The sequence below is a fragment of the Balaenoptera borealis genome (genome assembly GCF_965194805.1).
Source record: "Balaenoptera borealis genome assembly, chromosome: 5".
Lineage (NCBI taxonomy): Eukaryota > Metazoa > Chordata > Mammalia > Artiodactyla > Balaenopteridae > Balaenoptera > Balaenoptera borealis.
The window spans coordinates 26,870,928-26,890,997 of record NC_138862.1 but is presented as its reverse complement, the minus strand read 5'-3'; the positions used below and the strand labels follow the sequence as shown (position 1 = coordinate 26,890,997).

The following is a 20,070-nucleotide window of genomic DNA, read 5'->3' as shown; positions in this document are numbered from 1 at the left end:
TTGAATTAGTGTATATATACTTTGTCAACCAAATGAGGACATTTCTGAGAGTAAAAGGGGGCACTTTTAGTAATTATATCAGGAAATATATGTAAACTGGGACTGTCCTTTAAAGGGTTGCTTGGCTCTCTGGGTTTCAGGCTATATTAGAACAGGAACCAGAAGCTTTTAGATACTCACCAGCATTCTTCCCATCCCCACGATTACCTTCTTTCATGCTCTGTTTCTGGCATAATTTCAAGCACATTTATTATTCAACATACTTTGCTTTAAAATCTATTACATGCTAAGTAATTTAGGGATTAATAAGAATTCATAATTTTTCATCTTGCAGAACTGAAACTGTACCCATCAAACAAGAACTCCTCATTTTCCCCTTCTCCCAGCCCCTGGCAACCATCATTCTATTTCCTGTTCCTATGAGCTTGACAAGTCTGATATTGAAAGAACACAATGCCTGTCTTTTCCGCTTATTTCCAAATGTCTAATGATTGCTCTGATAAGCAGAGCAGTATTCCATTTTCCCCTACACACTATTCTCTGATGTGAAGAAAGGGGCAGGAGAGAGATTGTGGAGCTGACGGAAGAGGGTGGAATCATTGGAAACAGTGCCGACTATGTGCAATGTTCTAAATACACTTAATTTTATTGTCCTAACAACACTTCGAAGTAGATGCTATGTTTAGCCTCATTTTTCACAAGAAAATAGAGGCACAACGAGGTTAAGTAACTTGCTCAAGACCACAAGGCTAGTAAGTAGACTAGCTCCACTAGCGCTACTCCGAACCAGCACCGAGGGGTGGCCTCATCCACATCTTGTGGCCCAACAAGGATCTGTTTCCATCAGGTAGGTGGACACCGTGGAAGTGGCCTGGGATTAAACCACTTCACCAGTGCTCAGCAGCAGGCTGCCTATAAAGCATATGTTCATACGTTTAGGAGAAGAAACCAATGAAGAGAGAAAGACTGAAGAACTAGAGGGGACAATAATTGATAGAGCAGCGTCTAGAGGTGAGGCTTCCATAGCCCAGATGAAAGGATTGCCTTTTACCAGGAAAAAGAACAAGAGGTAAGGATGCAAGTAACTTTTTGGACACACGTTGGAAACTGAGGTGGTTCACACCTAGTGAAGCAGGAAGCAAAACCTGTGCTGAGAGGTGAAAAGTGGGGAGTGGCCTGGAGTGTTGACAATCTGGAGTTGCCACTTAGAGGAAGTTAAACAGGTTTAGCAGCTTCAGAGGCAGGACTGGCCATAGCCTGTGGCTACAGAGGTGAGGGCCCAGTGCAAAACGAAAAGAAGGGTTCCTTGTCCAAAGAAGGTTAAGAATTTCAAGATAACAAAAGTACAGCATTGAAACAAGCACAAGACCCTTCTGAGTATGGGGCCCTGTGAGACTGCAGAGGTCACACACGCTAATCAAAAGTCACAGGAGAGATAAGTCTACAAATCTATGCTGGCCTCCGCCTGAATCTACACAGCCCAGATTTCTGATTCACTCCACTACATCCAACCAAAATCTCTTTCCATGAGGAAGAAGAGAGACCAGGGATGAGTAAATTCCCTCTGATCGCGGACAGTTTTCCAATCTTCTGATTTTGTAGCTGAGTGAAACAATTACTCCCCTCCTTTTGTGATGGAGGGTGTTGATTTTTATTTGTGAGCAAGTCTTGCTTATTATCCCAGAGTCTTTTTTAGATTGCTCCTTAGTAATAACATCAGATAAATTATCAGCTTAAAAAGTGACAGTATTTCTTAAAACAGAGACCACATTTTTTAACCATATGAAACTATTTCATTTCAAGAGATTAGAGAATGTCATCACAGGGCAACATGAAAAAAAACAAATATGTTTCTGTGAAGGAACTCTGAAACCATTCAATTTCCTATATCCATATAGAGGTTAAATGAGTTCTGAGTCATGTCGTATAAACATTACATAGCAGGTTTCAAATTATATTTAATTTCAGAAAATTGACATTTTATCAGTGTATTTCCTCCCCACATAAATCTCACTTTCTTACCAAAAAAAAAAAATTAGTGTTTTTCCATATAGAAATTTTTCTCAGTCATTAGCTGGAAATATTTATGTTAGAGCTAATGAGATAATCAAATCCTTGTTTAAATACTTGAGCAACCTGACTGTGTATATAACTCTTCATTATTTTTTGTTGCCGTGAACTCTCAAAATACTGAGCATACCTGCTGGCTAGGTTTTCAGAAACATCTGTATTATCAGACAAGCTGAAACTATTTTAACTATGTTTGTAGAGATGTTGTGGCAGCCAGAATGCACATGAAGAAACCTTTTTCAAAACAAATAAAATTGCAGAGATAAAAAGAAGCAGCTAGTATCTTCCAGACCTCCCTCCTGTCTTAAGAAAATTTGGTAGTATAAACATATAATTTTCAAAAATTTTTAGGAACGTAAACTACAACAGTTTGGTTGTACATGTACCTCAATTCTCTTTTTTTTTTTTTCCTACCACTGTAGAAAATTCCATGGAGTTAGGCTTAAGGCAAACTTTGAGTCTGATAATTATTGTCTCTACCTTGAGCAGTCTGTCAAAATCTCTGAAACATCTTCATCTGTGCAATGGAAGTTCCCATTTCCGAGATGATTACAGAGCGTGCTTAGAAAGTGCAAAGCATATGGAAAGAGGAGTTATGCACATCACCCTGTGTTCTAACCCTAACTTCATTATAACAGAGGGAGTGAACTTGGACAGATGACCTCCCAGAGCCACAGTCCTTCAGCAATAGTAAGTATACAATAATAACAACAACAACACCCACAGGGCTTAGATGAGGATCAAATGAGTTTATAATTTAAAACATGTTGCTCGGGACTTCCCTGGTGGCGCAGTGGTTAAGAATCCGCCTGCCAATGCAGGAGACACAGGTTCGAGCCCTGGTCCGGGAAGATCCCACATGCCGCGGAGCAACTAAGCCCGTGCGCCACAACTACTGAGCCTGCGCTCTAGAGCCCGCGAGCCACAACTACTGAGCCCACGTGCCACAACTACTGAAGCCCGCGCGCCTAGAGCCTGTGCTCTGCAACAAGAGAAGCCACCACAACAAAGAGTAGCCCCCGCTTGCTGCAACTAAAGAAAGCCCGCACGCAGCAACAAAGACCCAACGTAGCCAAAAATAAATAAATTAATTAAAAAAAAAAAAAAAGTGTTGTTCAACTGTAAGTAGATAGGTAGATAGACCGATAGATAGACTGATAGATAGATAGATGATAGATAGATAGATAGATAGAGAGATGGGAGATAGAGAGGAATAAGATGCTGCGGACCACAGTTTGTACTCTCAGAAATTACCAGTGCAAGAGCAGAAACAATATGGATTCACAAATAACTGTAGCACATGGGAAGACTACAACTGCCAAAAAAGTAGTATATGGGAGCACCTCTCTTTGTTCCTGATTTATTCTCAGCCAGTTCAGGCATCCTGGTCTCACTAACTTGTGTTTTTGAAAAAGAAATATTAGCAATCAGCATTGTTAGGTACAGCAGGACCACCTACACAATTTGAGGGGCCCAGGGCAAAATAAAATGCAGGTCTCCGTGTTAAAATTATTAGGAATTCCAAATGCTCAGTTTAAAAGCTGAGCATTAAACCAAAGGCAGAGGCAGTTCTAAAGGCAAAGCCCTGTGCAATAACTCGAATCACAAGCCCACAGAGCCAAGCCTGGGTACAAGCAAGATGCTGATTCTGGCTAATTTCAGCACAATCATTGAATTTCCAAAAAGGCTGCATAGACGGCTGAGAGCTGCACAGAAAGAACCATCATGAGAAACTACAGCCCTGTATTTATGTATTAAAGCTATCTCAGCCGCTGCCTTGACTACTTTGTGTTGCTGCCACCGTAGCCTGGGGAATTTAATTCTATTGCAACCACTATCGAGGCTAAGAGAAAATTCTCCATAGTCCCTGGGTTTCTATGGGTCAGTAGCTCCTGATTCAGTGTCTGGGGTAGAAACATCCGATTGACAGAGCCTAAGCCACGTGCCTGCATGTAACTGGCATTTTCCCCAGAGAGCAGCAAGTGGGCTATGCCACCCTACAGGCCACATAAAGTAGGGAATTCCCCAAACATGAGACAGAGGGGATATGTACTAGGCAGCCAATAAAGATGACAAAAGTCCATTAGAGATATAAAATAATTTCCTCTGGCAGATAAAGTTATGAAGTTTGGTGCACTGGTTTATTTCACACTGAAACTCACAAGTTTATCTTGTAACGGCCGCCCTGATATACCGGATGTGTATACTATATAAAATATATACATAGATGCTCTCTTCTTTACAGCTTCTTTCCATTAGAAACAACCTTAGAAGTCCCCAGTTTGTTCTCAATATTTTCTCAAAAATAAGATTGATCTTAAGCCAGTCCCTTCTTCTGACCAAAATCATCATTCATGAGTTGCAGCGATAATGCATTGTTTTTTGCTGCCCATTCATCCACTTCAGGATTAGGATCTTTCACCCCAGTCACTTGATTCTGGTGGAGCTGCCCATCACCCTCCCATACCCCTATATTCATTTTGACGCCAAAGAGACCCAGGCCAAGCCAATTATAAAAACTCCTTTTCCTAGCCACAGGGGCCCAATACTTTAATGTGCACACCAATCAACTAGAGATCTTTTTAATATGAAGATTCTGATTCAGTAGATGTGGGATCGCCTGAGAGTTTGCATTTCTAACAAGTTCTCAGACAGTCCTCTGCTCCTGACCTATGGGCAACAACACAAGCTAGGACCTTACTCTCTCCTGGGGGTCTAGGGTTATACAGTCTAATCAAACCAGTGCCAGTTTGTTAACACAGAGAAAGCCAAGGGATGAGCGAGCAGAGGTGGGAAGAAAGGGAATGATCACTTTGTCTTCGCTTTGACCTACTTGTACCTGGTGCCAGTTCCTCCTCACAACAGTCACACAGGCCAATAAATCGACTTCCTGTTTACATAAGGCTGAGTCGGATTTCTTCACCTGCAATCAAAAGTATACATAGAGGGACTTCCCTGGTGGCTCAGTGGTTAAGAATCCGCCTGCCAATGCAGGGGACACGGGTTCGGTCCCTGGTATGGGAAGATCCCACATGCCGCAGAGCAACTAAGCCCGTGCACCACAACTACTGAGCCTGCACTCTAGAGCCTGCGAGCCACAACTACTGAGCCCGCGAGCCACAACTCCTGAAGCCCGCATGCCTAGAGCCTGTGCTCCACAACAAGAGAAGCCACCGCAATGAGAAGCCCGTGCACCGCAACCAAGAGTAGCCCCTGCTCGCCGCAACTAGAGAAAAGCCTGCACGCAGCAACAAAGACCCAACGCAGCCAAAAATAAATAAATTAAATAAATAAATTTATTTTTTGAAAAAGTATACATAGAAAATAAACTTTCTTTAGATATAATCTAACAGTGTCCAAGTTGCCCTGTACAAAGCTATTCCTCACTTGCTGCATTCGCAACCTACTTACTTTAAGGAATTTTGAATTCTGACTCCAGATTATAAGAAATAAGTAGGAACAAATAGATAATTGCCAAACTAGTTGTTGAATGTTTAAAATTCACTTAGTTTTCTATTAGAGTAGTCATTATCTAAGTAAAGGCAATACAAAATCTTTTAAGGCTTTTCTTTGATCAATTAAGTAAAAAAACTTGTATTCTTCAGAGATGTTTATTCCCACTTTACCAGCTTTCTGTAAGCGTTTCTCCACTGATTTTCTAGAGATGAATATACCTCTGGAAGCAGGAAAAGGGGTGCAATACAGGTCCAGTCTGTTGTGGGGTACAGTCATTTGCAGAGCTAAACTAGTAAATGACATGCTGTTGGGTCCTACAATTCCACCAAGCTCATGCATGTCTATCACCTACACCTGTCCACAAAAGTGTACACTAATTGTTTTTAATTCACGTTAAAGATCAGTTGAGATCATTTTGCATTTTTAAAATTAGGTTTTTTGTTAACTGCATTGTGGGTTAAATCAGTCTTCCTCTGTTTACATGGCATAAATTATTAATCACCCTTGAAGAATAGATGGGTGGCAATTCTGAAAACAAGGTTAAATAAATACTTGGAGACGTCTTCCCAGTGAAAAATGACTCATTGTTCTGAGAGGTGATAATGTCACAGTTCTCAGAGACAAAATAGATTTTCCCATTATAAGTACAAACAGTAGAGTAATTAGCAAATTCACAAAGCACGGTTGTTATCCTTTTATTAGAGCAACATATTCTTAGTTCAAGCAACAGTTGTTTTTTTTTTTAATAGATTTATTTGTTTTATTTATTTATTTTTGGCTGTGTTGGGTCTTCGTTGCTGTGTGTGGGCTTTCTCTAGTTGCGGCGAGCGGGGGCTACTCTTCATTGCGGTGGGCGGACTTCTCACTGCAGTGGCTTCTCTTGCTGCAGAGCACGGGCTCTAGGCGCTCGGGCTTCAGCAGTTGTGGCTCGCGGGCTCTAGAGCGCAGGCTCAGCAGTTGTGGCGCACAGGATTAGCTGCTCCGTGGCATGTGGGATCTTCCCAGACCAGGGCTCGAACCCGTGTCCCCTGCATTGGCAGGAGGATTCTTAACCATTGCGCCACCAGGGAAGTCCAAGCAACAGTTTATTAAAATCTACATTTTGTGAAAGGCCAAGATAAATCAATTCAGCAAAACAGCTTTAGTGGGTCGGCTCTAACTCACAGTCTGTATATGCTTCTTCATCCTGGAGACCTTGCCTGTTCCCTTGGACCCAGGTGAGGTTTTTTACGTGGACTCTCAAAGCACCCACTTACCCCATCACCCACAGAACCGTCCCACACTTGTTCACTTTTCTGAATCTCTCCCTGCCTCTTCCCAAACCCCTCTACACAGTTAAGTGTTTAGCACAAAGTTAATGTTTTAAATATTTGCTTACAACGCAGACAAGAAAGTTGGAAGTTGCTACATTACAACCAATTTAATTCATTTAATGTGAGGAGCACCTTACGCTTGTAGGTTGCTAATAGTAATGATGCAGTCTGCCTTGTGAAAATTTTATCCTTCATTGAGTTTATTCTTTTTTTAAATGTAAAAACATGAATAGTTTTTTTTTTCCTATATAAAATAAAGCTACCCAATGCTGCTGAATTTGGCTAAAAAAATTCATGAGTGTTGTGCTTGCATTCAAAAAACTTCAACTCCAAAGTCATAACCAAGGATTTAACAGTATCAATGACGTTAAAAAACAGGTTGAGTATCTTTTAAACACTGTCCCAAAGTATAGGAAGGAACTTGTGTTACAATTCTTTTCTGCCACTAAACTATATCAACAACTACCACTAGGGGGAGCTTCATCTCTTCTTATTTCCAGTGAACAGGCTGCTGCATTGAAGGTACATATGGCAATATCCACTTTTCACTGTATGTATAGTTAATTTATTCTCAAATTCTGTATTAGGCGCTATGTATCTGATATCTATAAGCCAACAATTTCATTTATGTTTATTGAAGACGATCCAATTTACTCTCAAATGATCACTTTCCTAGGTGGAAGTTAATTCTACATGTAATTATTTTTCCATTTTCATGGCTCCATTGACGTATGTTCATAACAAAAGGTAATAAACTTTTCCATTCCAAAAACAGATAAAAATTATGTATCTTCCTAAATAAATTAAAGGAAACAAATGTTATAAACTGTCGTTAACTTAACGATGAGCTTTCCAAACTTTGACAGTGCACAGCACACTCAGCGTTGCAGTAACTTCATCGTCGTGTCCCAGACAAAACGAAAAGCCCAAAGCTGGTTTACTGAGTACTTAGGTTTAACAACTTAAGAATTATTTAGGGGGCTTCCCTGGGGGCGCAGTGGTTGAGAATCTGCCTGCTAATGCAGGGGACACGGTTCGAGCCCTGGTCTGGGAAGATCCCACATGCCGCGGAGCACCTAGGCCCGTGAGCCACAACTACTGAGCCTGCGCGTCTGGAGCCTGTGCTCCGCAACAAGAGAGGCTGTGATAGTGAGAGGCCCGCACACCGCGATGAAGAGTGGCCCCCACTCGCCACAACTAGAGAAAGCCCTCGCACAGAAACGAAAACCCAACACAGCAATCAATCAATAAATAAATCTTTAAAAAAAAAAAAAAAAGAATTATTTAGGTTCCAAGAACTTATTAGCTGTTCGAAAAAAATAAACAGAAAGAAAAAAAATATTTTATTTCATGATTTCACAATTATTCTACTAGTCATCTATTGCTGCCTAACAAATTACCCTCAAATTTTAGTGGCTTAAACAGCACTTATTTATTATCTCATCATTTCTGTGGGCCAGGAATCCCGGAGGGGCTTAGCCAGGTGACTGTGGTCCAGAACCCCTCCTGAGGTTACCGTCAGGATGTCAGCTGGGGCTGCAGCCACCTGGAGGCTTGACAGGGGCTGGAGGATCCACTTCCAAGATGGCTCACTCACATGGCGATTGGCAGGAGGCCTGAGTTCCCTGCTGGCTGCTGGAAAACAGGCTCAGTGCCTCACCACGTGGGCACCTAAGAGAGCTGCTGGAGTGTCTTCACAACACGGCAGCTGACATCCCCAAAAGTGAGTGACCTCAGAGAACAAGCAAGGAGGAGGGTGCAATGCCTTTTATGACATGGACTTGGAAATCACTTACCATCACTTCTGCCATAGTCTATATTTTAGAAGCTAGTTACTAAGTCCAGCCCATACTCAAGAGGAGAGGAATTAGTCTCCATCTCTTAAAAGAAAGGTTATCAAATAATTTTGGACACATTTTTAAACCACTACATTTACCAGTGATGTACATGCATCTGTTAGGCACTGTAATGGTTAACTTTATGTGTCAACTGGGCTAAGAGATGCCCAGAGAGCTGGTAAAATATTATTTCTGGGTGTGTCAGGAGGAGATAAGCATTTGAATCAGTAGACTGAGTAAAGAAGTTACCTTCTTCAATTTGGGTATCATCCAATCCATTGAGAGACTGAATAAAACTAAAAGGTGGAGGAAGGGCAAATTTTGCTCTCTGCCTAGGCTAGAACATCTATCTTCTCCTGCCCTCAAACATCAGTGCTCCTAGTTCTTGGACCTTCGGACTCAAACTGAAACTTACACCATTGACTCCCTGGTTCCCAGGCCTTCAGGGCTGAACTAGAACTACACCACTGGCTTTCCTGGGCCTCCCTCTTAAAGACAGGCAAACCATGGGACTTCTCAGCCTTCATAGTCATGTGAGCCAACCCCTCACAATAAACCTATTTCTATATATCAAAAGACATATACAGACGTATGTCCTATTAGCTCTGTTTCTTTGGAGAACCCTCATACACGCACTGTACACTCGAACTTCAGAATCAGATTAGAAAGCATCAGCCTCATTTCCTGTTCCACTCGGTTATCATGTGCTATCTTCTTTTTACCACAGCAACTACTGAACACTCATCCTCGTAAAGATACGTCTTCTATAAAAGCAGTGTAGCATAATCTAAAGCTGAAAGTAAGCTACCTTGAGCTAGTAAGTCACATGGTGGCCAACAGATGTTGCTGTGTTTCCATCAGACTTTTAAAATATCTCACCTATGAGTTCAGGGCAGCCCCCTGGACAGCCTTGGTGCACCATTTGGGAACCACAGACTTAATGACCTTTTTCTCAGAGATGAAAATTAAGGTTAAACATATGTTTGTAAAAGCTTTCTAGATATGTCAACAGTTTCTCTATTATTCGTACTCCAGAGAAATTATGAAAGAAAAATAAGGAGGCTATTTCCATTCAGGGTATTGAAATAGAAGCTTACTGTAAATGCCTCATGGAATGTAAAAATATTCTAAGGACAGAATATTTCTTCTCCGTCCATTTTAGCCAAACATCAGCTGCATATGAAGAAAAAGAAATCCAAGAATGAAAAGACAAACTTAAAAAAAGTTCAGTTTGAAAAAAAATCAATATCTAAGAAATAATTCCTTCAGTTTTATTTAAAAAAAAAGAAAAACTTTTTATTCTCCTTTCCTAATATATAATGGCATTTCAGTATTGACCTGACATCTATGCCAAAAGATGACACAGTACATCCATTTCCTCACTCATAGGAAGTTAGTCTTCAATTTAAAACAACAACAAAAAAATGCTCAAGTAATAAAAGGTCTTCCTGTGAATTGCAGCAGATAGAAAAACAAAAGCAAATAAAAATTTGTTTTTGCTTCTTCCTGAAACCCCTCTAAACTAACAAAAATTATTTTTTTAAGGGCATAATCCCACAAAAACAGAGGGAGCAGGGGAGGTAATGATAGCAGACGATTCTTGGCCACAAGATACCGGAAGATGGAAAGCTAATAACCTAGTGGTAAATGACTTAAGTTTCAGCTTTGTCTGCTCTGCTAAGTACCTGAAGAACAAAAGCGCCAACTAGAAGACGCTGAATCACGCCACAGGAACCCAGCACACTTCCCACAATAGAGAAATCAGGGGTTTCTGAAGGCGTTGGGTCTGCAAGTAGGGCTGAATACAGGAGAATTTGTTAAAAGTCTGAATAAAAAACTAACAGCCATTTTAGTTCCCTCCCTCTGTCCAGGCAGGCACGTGACCACATATCACAGAAGACAGTAGGTTCCCTACTGATAACAGAGATGTTCAATGTGCCTACCTTCTGAAATGAGATCTCTAGTCCTCTTCCCACACTGGGCCCTGAGAAAGCTGACTTATGCTACGTCATGCAAGATAGTGGAGAAGTCCTCTGGGGAAACTGTCTGGCCCTATAAGTAGGGACAGCCAGGAGTCCCCAGACCAGACAACCAGCTCCTGCCTGATGGCTCCACGATGAAACCTGACACTTGATGAGCTTTGCATGAACGTAGAGCTTCCAACCAACATTTTAGTGTCCCCACTCCTTAATTTATTTTGAAATAACTTACATTAAAATTTCCAAATTAGATCAAAGACCTCCTGCATTTTTTAATGCAGATTTCCCAGACGTTAACATTTTACTGAATATTCATGATTGTCAACTCTCTTTCTCTCTTCACACACCCCCCCCCACCCTGCCACATGTGTTTGTGTTTATGTGTCTGTGTGTGTTTGTGTGTGTGTGTGTATGTGTGTGTGTGTCTCCGTGTGTGTGTGTGTGTCTGTGTGTATATGTGTATGTCCATGTATGTGTGTGCATGTCTGTGTGTATGTCTGTGTATGTGTTTGTGTGTGTGTCTGTGTATGTGTGTATGTGTTTGTGTATATGTGTGTGTTTGTGTATGTCTTTGTGTGTGTGTGTCTGTGTGTGAGTGTCTGTGTGTGTAGGGGAGCATAACATACCCATTATCATCAGTCATATTTTGAACCTTTTAAAAGGAAGCTTCACACATGATGTCCCATCACCCTTAAATAATCTAGTGTATATTTCCCCAAAACAAGGACACTCACACACTCAAATTTTGCCAACTCTCTAAAACTGCTTCTTTTCCCTTTCTCACCCAGGGGTGTCCCAAGGAATATGTGTTGGATTTAGTTCTTATGTCTCTTCAGATCCTTTCAACCTAAAACGTTATTTCTCAGTCTTTGCTGTGCTTACCAGTTTTTAGAGTACAGGCATCACATTCTATAGGCTTATGCTCACAGTGTGTCTCAGGACCAGGTCATATATCTTTGACAGGAATACCATGGAAACCATGGTGTGCTTTTGTCAGTGAATCTCATCAGGGTTTTCAAACTTAGCAAAGAAAAAACAAAAACGAAAGCAAGTACTAAGTCTGAGAAATTTCTAAACAGTACAAGAAAGACAATGAAGCCAGAGTTTACTATTGTAAAGAACTGGGAAGAGTCAGCCACTTTACCCTACTTGCAACCAACAAATTAGCCTGCCAGTTTCATGGACACCAGCAAAAGACACGAGACTCCTTTGTCAGAGGCAAAGGATTTTATTACTCACATAACAGCAAGCAGCATGAGTTTCATGGTCACTGTGGCCGCCTTGCCCTTCAAGTCTCATGGGGGTGACAAAGAGTGGCCTAGGTGGGGGCTGCACATGCAGTGGGTTTCAATCACAGCTGAGAAACTCTGAGTTTGGGGAACCCCAGTCTTTTATAATAGACTGAAAGCAAACATACATGACCTTTGCCCCAGAGAAAGACATTATCATACTGAACAGTAAACAAACCTGTCCTCCACCCTGGAGGGAAACACTAGCGCTGTCTTCCAAGGCTGTTCACTACACGTACATCCTTGAAATGAAATGATCATCTCAAACACTAGCTGCCAGTGCCTCTGTTCATAAGATGTGCAGAAATGCAAAAGACCCACGGAGAAAGATCCAGAGTCAACCGCTATGTGACTCACTTCTCAAAACGGTTACACAGTCATAATGAAGGGAACATTGGGTATTGACTTAACCCAAAATCGTGACTTAAATATATCGGGAATGGGGAGGAATGGAACTGTGTGTTGAGGAAGGCAGAATGACATAAAAGATAGTAAATCCTAATATTCTGTAGTGGAAATAATTAGATAACATCTAAAATGGAAAATCAAGAAAGAGAAGGAAAAGTGTGTTATTTTTTTATAAAGGAGAAATAACCAATATGTGGAATATGATATTGCCTCCCAGGTATAGTCTTCATGGGATGGGGAAGTTGGAGCAAGTAACTGGTTTTTTTTTTCATCATAATAAGCTAATTGACATTTTAAACTATGTACATGATTATTTTCATAAAAATTAAAATATAATTTAAAAAGAAAGAGAGAGATTCTGGGGCACAAGAGTTTTATTATAACTATTAGATTATGGCTTGAGGAAATTTAATCTGCCTTAAATATCTCTAAGGATGTAATAGGACATAATAGGTCATGAAGTTGGCCCCCTTATCTTAACCAGATATTCACTGAAGGTCTATAGGACAACCCCCCAGGCCTGGTAGGGATAACTGGATTTCCACTCTAGCACTCTTTGGGCTCAGTGATTGTGTGCCCTCTTCAAAGGACACAGGGAGAGAGAAAATGACCTCATTGCTGGTATGGTGTCTGTAATCATCTCTACCAGCTGCTCTGGGCTGTATTCACAACAAAGGAAACTTGACTTCTGCAGCCCTTCAGGCTGTTAACGTTCAGGAGCCCATTCATCTGTGCTCAGCCATGTGAATGAGGGCAGGGGTGGACAAGAATAAAGAAGGAAGCTAAGATGCTGGAATTTTATAAAGAGTCAAGTGTTATGCTATCTCACTTAATTTTTTCTTCCACCTATAGGTCATTGTACTGAAAAAAAAAAAAAATCTAAAATTACAGAAGTGTATAAAGTAGAAAGTGGAAGCTCCCAGGCCCATGAATAGGAAGGAAGGAATCAAGAAAGAGGAAGACAGAGAATGCAGGGCTGACAGGACTCCACCAGATGACATAAATAGAGATCCCAGAATGACAGCTGTGCCCTGGCACAGATGACAACCAGTTCTAACTCCAGTTGGTCAAAAGCCCCTACAAGAAATTTCTTCAGGTACAGTGTAATGTCTGGAATACCTCAGATAATTAGCAAAGACGTGTTGAGTGGTTTCCAAACTGGGGCATGCGGACGGTGAGAGTGAACATCATTTATTACACTGGGATGATGGTCACAGTGGTATGAACAAAAGAATACTCAAGGAGAAAAAGGTAATCATGATCTACTACACGGCAAACCTGCGAATATTCCTTATAGTAATGTGAACACTGAATACTAACCCAAACAAAATGGCAACATAGTTGTGTGGAAAGATGAGTTCATGGAAAAGGTACACAGGTGTGGTGGGAATTGGGAGAAGAAAAAGAACTAAATCCTTATCCCAAACAGTGAGAAACTGACAGATAACACATAAAAGCTGAAAAATCAAGAGGTTTCTCCAAATAAGCATGTTATTTAGAGACACAAAGGTAAATACAAAATTCAGAAGTTAAAATGCGTGAATATAGGTTCTTCCTCTTGGGAGAAAAAGATGGGCAAGGAAGAAATAGAGGATTGCTGCTTTTCAAAATTATTTGACTCTTTACACTTCATACATTTATATCTTTGATATAAATAAAAAGTTAAAAGAAGAGAGAGAGAACAAGAAAAGAAAGATGGAAGAGAAGAACGAAGGGCAAGAGGGAGAGAGTAACATAACTACTTTTCACCTGGTAGAACTAAAAATATTAATAGAAACGTCAAGTCCAAACTACATTCAACTGGATTTTCCAAGGTATATTTATTTTGTTTTGGTGGGTTGCAGGCAAAGGGGTGGGCAAATGCTATACAAGCAATGATACTCAATATTCACAGGCATAAAAAAATTAGGGCAAACTGAGATGGTGCTGCAGCATGCCTTGGAAATATATATTCAGAAATGAGTTATTCAGCAGCATTTGTTTTCAAAGCCATGAACAGTGGGGATTTTGGGGTTTTGTTTTGTTTTGTTTTGTTTTAATGTTCTGAGCTGAGTTTTCAGCTACCAGTAGACGTTATTGAGCAATCTGGAAAAGGAAATTGTGAAAATAAAGGGGAAAAAAAATCCATCTACCCACACCTTGTCCTTCTTTGCTATGTTCTTGCAGTTGCTAGTACTTCAGCCTAACAGATATTGCCTTTTACGAAGACACCCACTGCTTGATTGCAATTTGATTTTCAGAAATCTTAACCAACATGTTCTGATTAGCACTAAAGAAAATGTGGTGTAGATGATGCCTTCTCATCACTGACTCACCCTTTTCAAGAGTTTAGGAGAAGACTATTTTTTAATTTCCACCAATGGTATATTTTGTGCAAAGCCCTGTATGAAGGTTATTATCATACGCTGCTTCCTGGTAGATGTACATCCTTGGGGTCCCAAAACCCTCTGTTACAGGTCCACATTTTCTCACCTTCTCTGAGAGCATTTACTTATAAAGCCATGAAAAATTGATAGGTACAAAGAACCTCGGTTAGCACCAATTCTTAATAAGGATGTCCATAGCACTATTTTTTATAGGACTACTTTATAAAACATTTACTAATGCAACTCAAATCCTTGAACTCAAAAATAGAAAAACAACCTAACTTAATGTCAACAATTACTGCAGACAGACAGTGGGCTGTTCAGAGAGCCAGCCCCTGTTCCTGCTAGCACAGTGGAACTAGCATGGTAGGACAGGAAAAGAAGACACATCCTGGACTGAATTCTTACTCCATGAGTACCTAGCTATGTAATTTTTGAGATATTCAACCACTCTGAATGTCAGTGTCTTTATCTGTAAAATAAAGAAGGTAAGGCCTTCTCTACATATGCCCTACCGCAGTAAAGGAGGACACTCAACATATACTAGAGCTCCCTTTCCTCTAATTTCTTGGGGCACGGGAAAGAGTGTGCTGCGTCCTGCCTCCTTTTCCTTTTACAGGATCAGGTTGCACACTCCCTCCCCTTGTTTGGGATACAAGAAGAAAGTGAAGAAATTAGCCTATGAAAGACCACTTTTCAATTCACATTTGATTTGAAAAATCAGATCAACCCCTGGGATCTGCTCTTTCACTTTTGAGTCTGGACTTTGTTAATCATTGGCGGAGAATTTTTTCTAGTGACATTAATGGTATTGTCAAATCAAAGGCTAGCTAGGGGCAAGTGGATTGTTTTCCTGGGGAAGGGTCTCTTAACGGAGACTGCATGATAATAACTCATTGGTGTCCCTTTTCAGGAAAGCTGGCAGAAAAGGCAGTGAAGAAAAACCATAAACCATATAAGAGACACGGAATGGGGAGAATAAACTTTTTCTCATAAAGTAGCTGAAGATTATAATCAGGAATTCCTCATTTTTCTCCTTGGGTATTAGCTATAGTGTGATCTTGCACTTGTGTCGAATAGAATAAAGAAAAACCTAGGACCTGAAAAAATGTTAGAGCTCCTTAGAAGATATAACCCCAACTTACAGCCATGGAAACTGTTCACAGAAGTCAAGAGCCTTGTTCAACATAGTACAGTTTTTTTAAGTGGATTCCACTTCTATCCATGCACTTTCCTCTTTAGCTTATGTATGCAAGTGTATATGAAAACTGTATTTTTGTGTGCTGTAGATTTATGTCACTGTACTGTTCTGCTTTTTAGGAACTAGCTAATATGCTTTACAATTATTTTAAGGAACTCTCACAAAAGTCATACTTTCTATTTAGGTGAGACAGTTTAAGGGGTGAGTGTAATCGGAGAGGCTGGGTGCTTTGAGAATCCAAATAGAAAGTAAGAAAATTGTCTGACACCTTGTTGTTAACTCTAGAAACAAAAAATGAGACTGCTGCTTCCCTGCTTTGTATTGTTCTTAGGTTCTTCTCTGAATGCAGAAGTGTCAGAGAGGCTTTGCTAAAACCCAGAAAGCTGCTATGCAACCTACATGTGAAATTCTTTCTCCATACCTTGAATCCTGGGGATCTATAATCCCGCTATTTAAGAAACAAACATGCTGTGTCCAGAGGAAGGAAAATATAACAGCAGACACCTGAATCCATCGTCAATCTAGTTTTCCAGCTTGTCATGTCTCCTTGAATACTTGTGAGGAAACCTCACAAATGGAACTGATTTACCATAAAATGTGCCTATTTTCCATTAAATCTTGCCAGTCTCTTCACTGTGGCACTGAAGTTACCAATGTTCATCTGTTGACCCTGCAGGGCCACCTCTTGGTCTTGTTATTTGAGAAAATGAACCGTGCATAAGAGAGGCCTTGGAGGAAGATTCACATCAGTTATTCTGCACAGTGCTTAAGCTAGAGATGTTAGCAGTTCCTTGAAGAGAGCAGCTTTAGTCAGACCCTTGGGGGAAATAGTGGGAAGTGGAACTTAGCCTGTCACATGCTTGATAGAAACATGTCAGTTGAGGCAAGCATAGGGCAGGACATAAGAAGTCTGTTTCTAGAGGCTTAGTGGAATGGGTGAAGGAGTTAGAGACCTGTAAGTCCCAATTAAAATTCCAGAGCTGCTAAATATCCATTGCATGACCTTGATGAAGTCACTTAACCTTCAAAATTCTCTTAATTTATATATAGAATGGACATAATATGAGTAACTCAAGGAGTTACTACAGGAACTAAATAAAAAACATATATATATATGTGTATATATATATATGTGTATATATATATGTGTATATATATGTGTGTGCATATATATATATATGTATATGTACATATATATATATATATATGATGCTCCTCCCTGATGTGATCAACAGTGTGTACACAATAAATGCCAGCAATTTAATATTATGACGCTGATGGTTATTCTAATCCAAGCACTGCCCTTTGCCAGCTGTATGCCCTTGGGTGAGGAATTCTGAGCTTCATTTTCTTCCATTGGAAAATAAGGAGAATAATACTTACTTTGCAGAATTATTCTGAGGACCAGAAATGGTATGAGGAAAATATCCAGCCACAGTATCTAGCCTAGCACAGGTAGATTCTTGATAATTTGTCGTTCTCATTGTTTTCACTACCATCTATTATTTATATAGCAATCTGCTTAAGCTGTTTAAACATGAAAGAAGTCATGTTTCATATAAAGTTAACTTTTCTTGATATCATAAATTCATACACCAGTTCTTCTGATAAATATTTACTTAAGAGACAGACAAAATTTCTGTTTCCTTTTTTTTTTTTATAAATTTATTTTATTTTTGGCTGCATTGGGTCTTTGTTGCTGCATGCAGGCTTTTCTCTGGTTACGGCAAACAGGGGCTACTCTTCGTTGTGGTGTGCAGGTTTCTCATTGCAGTGGCTTCTCTTGTTGGGAGCACGGGCTCTAGGCGTGCGGGCTTCAGTAGCTGTGGCACACGGGCTCAGTAGTTGTGGCTCCAGGGCTCTAGAATGCAGGCTCAGTAGTTGTGGCTCACGGGCTCTAGAGCACAGGCTCAGTAGTTGTGGTGCACGGGCTTAGTTGCTCCGCAGCATGTGGGATCTTCCCGGACCAGGGCTCAAACCCATGTCTCCTGCATTGGCAGGTGGATTCTTAACCACTGTGCCACCAGGGAAGCCCCCAAAATTTCTCTGTTTCCTAAATCCCTGTTCAAGCTCCCTTAGGCATAACCACCAAAAAGCTGTGGTTGACAAACCAGTGTCCTCTACTGTGAGTTGGACTTATCAGAGCCACTGTGAAAGGGACACACGAAAACTTCCCCAGCTTATGGAGACATGCACCATCAGCAATTTGGTCAAGACAGGAAACACAACCAGGATTAAAGTGCCCAGGGAACATTTCTTTTTCTTTCTTTTTTTTTTTTTTTTTACAGACAGATGTCAGAGGAGCTAGTTAGAGTAGCAACTATTAAATTTATTTATTTATTTATTTATTTATGGCTGTGTTGGGTCTTTGTTTCTGTGCGAGGGCATTCTCTAGTTGCGGCAAGTGGGGGCCACTCTTCATCGCGGTGCGCGGGCCTCTCACTATCGCGGCCTCTCTTGTTGCGGAGCACAGGCTCCAGATGCGCAGGCTCAGTAATTGTGGCTCACGGGCCTAGTTGCTCCGCGGCATGTGGGATCTTCCCAGACCAGGGCTTGAACCCGTGTCCCCTGCATTGGCAGGCAGACTCTCAACCACTGCGCCACCAGGGAAGCCCAGCCCAGGGAAATTTTATGGTCTTTGGCCTTGACCTCCAGAGTGTCTTATTGTCAAATACTGGTTTATCAGTCAAAGAAGAATCAGCTTTATTGAAGTAGCATTCTGCAGGACGTGTTAGCCATCTAGCCTCACGCTCCTGGACACCAGAATCTTGATTCAGTGGTCAGTTGGATCCACATGGTTACAATGCATCTTTTAAATCATGCTAAAATGCATTATTTTTAGTTGAGGGGAAAAAAAGAAGAGGATAGTTGAGAATACAGAGCTCAAAATATGGAAGAACAACACATCAGGTTGTTTTGAAGTTCTACGCTCTGCTTTTTTTTGGCTCTGCAGGGCCTGTCCCCCACCCCACCCCCCTTTCACCCTACCAATTCAACTCCCCTTGACATCTGTTGCTTAAGGATCCCTCCACCAGAGCTGAAGTTGCCCTTCTGGAGATCTCGCCAATGCTCTGGGATCCTAAAAGCCCTACTCTTGAACTTGGCCAATTTTTTCTCAACCAACCATATGTTTCAAAATAAGATTTGTCAATTAGTTGATAAAGTTGAACCTCCCCCTTGGGGAAGTTAGGTCTCTTCACCAAGAAACTTAATTGTTCTATATGTCAGGTTAGTTGTCTCAGCCTGGGTTTTCCCCCCAAAAAGTAGAGCCTGTGTGATAGTGAAAGTAATTTGCAGGCAATAATCCTAAGGCACAAGAGTAAGGACTTGGCAGAGTGCAACTGGCAAGAGAAAGATCAACCACAGTGTATTATCAACTGGTTGTCACCGTGGGCAAGGGGACCTTGCTCCTACTGAGAAGTCGTGTGGAATGTGAGTCAGAGTTGTTCCCCTGAGGGATGAAAGAGCAGATGACTGCCCTGTCTCCCATCCTCCACTGGTCAAAGGTTGAGATGTTTGTTTGTTTGTTTGTTTTAATTTATTTATTTTATTTATTTATTTTTGGCTGCATTGGGTCTTCGTTGCTGCTCACAGGCTCCCTCTAGTTGCAGCGAGTGGGGGCCACTCTTTGCTGCCGTGCGCAGGCTTCTCATTGCAGTGGCTTCTCTTGTTGCGGAGCACGGGCTCTAGGCATGCGGGCTTCAGTAGTTGTGGCACGTGGGCTCAGTAGTTGTGGCTCACGGGCTCCAGAGCGCAGGCTCAGCTGTGGCGCACGGGCTTAGTTGCTCGGCAGCATGTGGGATCTTCCTGGAGCAGGGCTCGAACCCGTGTCCGCTGCATTGGCAGGCAGATTCTTAACCACTGTGCCACCAGGGAAGCCCCAAGGTTAGGATGTTAGCACTGCCTCCCCTTTGGGTTTGTCCACGCAGCAGAATGGCTGGACAGCTTCCCACAGGCATCTCCCCAGGGCTGTGGCAGGGAAGCCAGACAGAAAGTAACAGTTTCACAGCACGCAGCTAAGACAAAGTGCAATCCGGTTTCACCTGCCACTGCTGGTACCCATAGCAACGGCTGGAGTAAAAAGATTTACTCTAAGATAATGTAAAACAGGGAACAGAGGTGACCTTGTTGCTCTTGTGACAGCAGGGGC

The 20,070-nt window shown here is 41.3% G+C and overlaps 1 protein-coding gene across 6 annotated transcripts in view; it reads right to left on the bottom strand.

The window, feature by feature from the left end:
- The window catches only part of LOC309628702 (uncharacterized protein), a 701,358-nt gene that overhangs the window by 612,173 nt on the left and 69,115 nt on the right, over positions 1-20,070 (bottom strand). Inside the window, exon 3 of one of the 6 annotated variants that reach the window (XR_014244639.1) lies at positions 17,094-19,889. The exons of the other annotated variants lie outside the window; for them this stretch is intronic. The gene's annotated coding sequence lies outside the window, so the exon portion shown is untranslated. Of the gene's footprint in view, positions 1-17,093; positions 19,890-20,070 lie in introns of those variants that run through there. 6 annotated transcript variants of the gene reach the window in all.